We start from the raw sequence: 5,567 nt of genomic DNA, 5'->3' as shown, positions 1-5,567 counted from the left end.
TGTTCTGTTTCAGTGTTCTAAGATTGCTGCAGAACTCAGGTAGTGATTTTTTTTCTTTTTTCTTTTTTTAGTTAACATAACCAGCCCAGGGTACTGCATGCTAAATCAAATTCAAGGAAGGTAATACCTTTATTAAGTTACAAAACTTTGGCAAAGCAATTCAGTACTCTTTAATACAATAACATATTATTTATGTTGGAGTCATATTTTAGACTTAGTAATAATTGTCACTCCAAAATTATCATTAAGTACCATATCAAAACAATGGTTTCTAGGATAGCAGGTTATTTTATACAGTTGAATGTATTTTAAAACTATATGATTTCTCCTTTTAGAGTGAGTTCCCTCATTCTTGCTGTTCTATTCTGTATTACCAAAGTGATATTGCTTGATTCTGAAGTTGGTCCAGAGTCAAGTACAGTTCCAAAATCTGAAAAGGGTTAAAATTATATTTTAAGGAGACTCAATGTCAATACCAATTTCCCAAGTACTCTTTTAAAAAATTGTTAAATTTTTACATTAATACTAGAATCTTAGAATTTAGTCATTTCAAGCTCACTAACCTCAGATGATTCCTTGGATTTTAGAAGCCTTGTATCTTTGTTTGAATATAAAGTCATATAGCCTTACTCCAGATTATTTTTAAAATTCTACCGAAGATATAGTTGTAGTTTTTAATGACAAATAAATACATTGTCTGCTTGGAGAGACCTAGGGACCTGAGACATACTGACTTTTTTATTTCTCTATAAATGCTACCACCACCATCAGTATTCTTATGCTTCTTCTTGCCAAAGCTGTCAACCCTTTGATCTCAGCATTTAATTTATATATTACCCATTCCATTGCTTCTTAGACTTTACCAGCATTGGAAGATATCATGCTTGCCATCAGCCCTTCCAGGTAACTGCTAAGGCTGACTCCCTGCACAGAGATGATGGCTTCCTGAATCAGAACTATCTTTTCTGTGTATTAAGGATGTAATTTTTATGTAAGTTTCTTGCCCCCTGAAATATTTGTAAAGGAATATTAGTAGTTTTAAGTTCCATTGTTTTCTCTACAGGATCAACTACAGAATATTCTTGCAGTTGTTTTGATTCTTGCTGCACCAATAAGAGACTTCAGGGAAGGAAGGAATTCCCCACTGTATGTTGAGAAGTCTGTGGCTGCACAGCTTTCCAGAGGGATCTATATGTCTGTCCAGCATATCAACTCCAACTACATTGAAGTTCATAGGGTTTGGATATTTGTGCATTGCAGCTGTTATAATTGTTTACTATGGGTGGTTGAAGACATGTTCCAAGGTCGAGAGCTTCCTGGTGCAGACAGCCCAAGCCCTGTACCAGCTATGCTGGGGTATAGTGAGTCACCCAGGCACTGTCTCACCCAACCTGCACCCAGTGGGCCATATAGTGTGCAGAAGCCATCAGGCCCCAAGAAAAAATATCCCAAAATGAGATCCCTTAAATATTTGTATTTTCCTAGTTAAAGGTTTCCTAATATGTTGTGTTTACATAAATATTTAATACTTTATTAACTATAGTTTTATGTTTCTAAATATAAAATTTTTTAACATTGATCAGTACTGTATATACTCGTAATAAAACTTATAAGCATAATTTATTATAAGAGGAAAAGTACCAAATTATTCATTATTTATATCTAGGGAGTTTTAAGGCTGAGTTCAGTAAGTTGTTATTACACAATAATTACAGAAGATACTCAACTGGTTTACCACTGAAAGACCTACCAGCAAACTTTGTATTAGGTAGGTATATAGATCTGTTATTTCTATTCTTACCATTCTTGCTGTAATGCACTATATTTAAAGCATTGGGGAACTCTGATGTTTTATATACAGTATTTCCCTCCATCCCTCCACCTGCCCTGCAATATATTGTTCATATGGTTTCAATGCTGCACAAACATGCATTTTCTCATGCCTGTTTGCTTTGAATGCTGTGTGCTGATCAGTAGCAAGTTGTTACATTTGTTATCTGTATGCAGTTGCTTGCTGTAAATTAGCAGATCCTATAATAGCTTTATTGCATGTCTAAAATAAAAGTGTTTTATGTAAAAAATAATATAATGGCAACTATCAAAGTTACTTCCATGTAGACTAGCTTAAATGCAGGTTTTTCTGTTTCTGTTTTTATTTTCTCCCTCTTCTTATTTATGTGGAATACTTGAACATTTTATACTTTTGGTACAACTGAATCTGATAATATCTGAAACTCATTATTCTACTGTCCAGCACTGTGGTCCCAATCTAACATTTTTGATCTTATCCTTGGGAAATATTTAGCTAAACAGACAGCACTTATATATTTCACTCAGCAATGAACTCATACAGAAGAATGACTTATTCTATCCTCCCTCGGAAGCCACACCCTTGCAGAGTATATAAGCAAATTGAGAGTGACATCTACAGAACAGTATAATTAGTGCTATAAAGCTTATCTGTAGGGAGCAGTGAGAGAACACCAGAGTAGCAATTAGCTCCTTGAGAATTGCCATGGAGGAAAGGGAGTCACAAAACCACAGTCTGATAGCAAAGAATGAAATGTCTATACGCATGCATAGGGAGATTGCTGGTAGAACTTCCTATTCCACATTTTTGAATGTTCCATACATTATGAGAGAATAAGAAATAAGAGTTCATAAACAAAATCCAGTTATTTTATTCAAGAGGATTAAATCATTAAGGTAAGATTCTCATATCCCAAACATTTCACCTCTTGCATTGTCTCCCACATGAGCTTTTGGGAGACACCTCATATCTGAATCATAACAGTTTTATTAATGTACCTATCAATAGTGTACAGAGGAACAGAGAAAAAAACTCAGCTCAAAAGGGGGATGGACAAGCAGGGGTATTGAGAGTAACTTCTGTACTGTATTCCAGAATCAGATGGTACCATTCTGTGAGATGTTATGGGAAGCAGACACATATGCCTTTAACAAATGTTGGGGTAAATTTGGCAAAAGCTGAGGCTCACTCCTGCTTCAGTCACAAATAAAGCCATTTACACTCTTTGCCTCCTATTTAGGGGCTACAGAGACACAGGAATTTTATGTAAAAAAAATCTTTAGGATGCAGGCCTGTCACCAATAGGCTCATCCTCTCACCTTGGTGTTATTTCAAGGTGAAGGACAGGATGAAAGGGAATAACAGGGAAGACCATTTTAGTCTTTAAATTATTCTCAGATACCTCTGCTGAGTTCTGGCTTTTGCTGTCACTGAAATGTCTCCATGATAACCCACCATGATATTAAGATGGAGTCTCTCTTGACCAGGGTTTTATTTCATAGTTTTTGGTCAATAACTGTCTCACAACAGACATATACTAAAACCCACTGCAAGTCCTGCTAATCCAGACTCTGTGAGCAGTAGCAGACACCTGAGCAGACCTCATGTAGTCACAGAGACATCTGTGCAAACTCCACTGCAGGTGTGAACTTAGCTGTCTACCTCAGTTGTCATTCAGGGCAGTGGTCACGTCAAGGGGACATTGGGCCTTTCTATGGACATTTTTAACTATCAAAAATTGCAGATGTCTATGCTAGGTTATCTATAAGGCAGGGACCATGGATGTTACTAAACACATCATCATAAACAGGGAAGTCCCTCAACACAAAGAAGCATCTGGTCTCTCACATTAATCATGCTGAAGATCAGGAATCCTGGTATAGATCATCAATGCTAATTGGAAAGGTACTGGGTCTTTTCTTGTTCATTATTTGGCCCCAGCGCTTCAAGAACAGTGATTGTTTTATAGTAGTTGAATAAGGGAAAAAAAGAAAAAAAGAAGGGGTTGAGTAAGGGAAAAAAAGAAAAAAAAGAAGGGGAAGAGGAAGACACATGGTATATTAAAACCTGGGGGCAAGGGAATTAATAATTTGGGCCTGATTCTTGTGCTACAGTCTCTCTGTCAATGAGTTTGGCCAGTCTACCAAAAGTTTTCCAGTCCAAGTCCAGTTGTTGATGTGACGCCAGATACCTTTCCTTGAATATCAGGCAAGATTCCTTGTAAGTAGTAACCCCCTATTGAGAAAGTAGTGTTTCCTCCTCTATCCCAAGCATGCACAATGAGCCATTGAGCACGTCACCTGCATGCACACACATACACACACACACACACGCACACACACACACACACACACACACACAAATTAGCATGCAGAGCCACTGGAATCCACTGCCCCATACTGGAGCTGGTGACCTGGGAAGTTCTCATGCCAACTGCAAAAAAAAAAGCCATTGACTTCTTCTGAACCCTTACATTCAGAGTGGTCCACATGATGCTTCACTTCCTCTTCAAAGTTGCAATTAGAGAAAATATAAAATCCAGTGAGAAACAATATCTCGCAAATCCTGCTCACTGCCCTCTTCTCTCTGAGAAGTCTGTCCTTGTCCCAAGCATCCTGAGCTTGTTCCAGATTGAGGATAAATGGACAGATTGTTGATGAGTATCTGCATTCTCTGCTCTACTGGCCAAGCTTTATTTCAAACTGGAAGGTTCTCCATTGAAATAACAGACTCCTCATGCTCTGCAGTCACTCAGGAGTCTGGAGTCTGAAGTATGTGATCTGAAATACCATAAACACAGGTCCTAGACTAGAGGCACGAGAGAGCAGGCTTGCTAGAAGCACCTGCAGAGTTACACTTTCTTCCTTTCTGGGAATGGAAACTACTTCCATTAACCATGCCATTTATTGTTGGTATACTATATCTTTGACATTGGGGCTCTTCTGACCCTGAAGGGCATGGCCTCCTAAGCTGTTTGTGTGTGAGTGTGTGTGTGTGTCTGTGTGTGTGTGTGCATGCGCATTGGGGGTGGTTATTCAGATTAAACTCAGAAGCATTCTAGAACTCACCCACAACTGAACTAGATCCCTAACCCCTATTTAAATTTTATTTTAAAGTAGGATCTCACCAAATGGCACAGACTGGCCTCCTGCCTCAGTTCCTTGAGTCACTTGTATTCCAGACATATGCCACTGCACCCAGGGCATGCCTTCCTGGAGATAGCTAATACCTAGAGAGTCAGCCATCTCTCCAGCATGTTTACCTTACACAAACAGATCCAGTTCCCACACCACCAATTCCCTTCCTATTGGTCTTCCAACCTCTTGTGCCATTATTTGATTGCCTTAATCATACCAAGCCCAAGTCCTGGAGAACAAGGGATGGTCCTTGTGTACTAGAGCCCACTGAAATTATTGAAACATACTAATCCTAAGCCTGCTTATGCTGCCTCCTCTTTTCTTAATGAACAAATAAAATAAAGTCTTTTTCCCAAGTCCTCCCTCACCTTCCACACTCTCTGCATCCTGACCAACTCTGGTGCTTCCCATATTGCCTGGCACAACTGTTTATGGGAACTGTAGAAGTCTTTGAGTGTCAAATCTGTTTCTGTGAGTCTTACCATACCAGATTAAAACAAACCTCAGGTACACTTAAAAGAATGCCAAACTTGCAAAGCTTCTCAAAGAGCCAGGGCAATTGCATCCATAGCCCAAGTTCCTGGGCCTGGGTCATGGGAGCCCACCCAGTCCTCTTTTTT

At 38.9% G+C, this 5,567-nt stretch overlaps 1 pseudogene across 1 annotated transcript; it reads right to left on the bottom strand.

Annotated features, from left to right (window-relative positions):
- Window positions 1–572: 572 nt before the first annotated feature.
- LOC306652847 (PRELI domain containing protein 3B-like) lies at window positions 573–3,185 on the bottom strand (annotated as a pseudogene). The gene is made up of 2 exons: window positions 3,130–3,185; window positions 573–1,316 (listed from the first exon to the last, which is right to left on the bottom strand). The product of its transcript is annotated as a PRELI domain containing protein 3B-like (transcript).
- Window positions 3,186–5,567: the final 2,382 nt, after the last annotated feature.

The sequence above is a fragment of the Sciurus vulgaris genome (genome assembly GCF_902686455.1).
Source record: "Sciurus vulgaris genome assembly, contig: HiC_scaffold_616_arrow_ctg1, whole genome shotgun sequence".
Taxonomy (NCBI): domain Eukaryota; kingdom Metazoa; phylum Chordata; class Mammalia; order Rodentia; family Sciuridae; genus Sciurus; species Sciurus vulgaris.
This window is presented reverse-complemented; position numbering and strand designations above follow the sequence as displayed.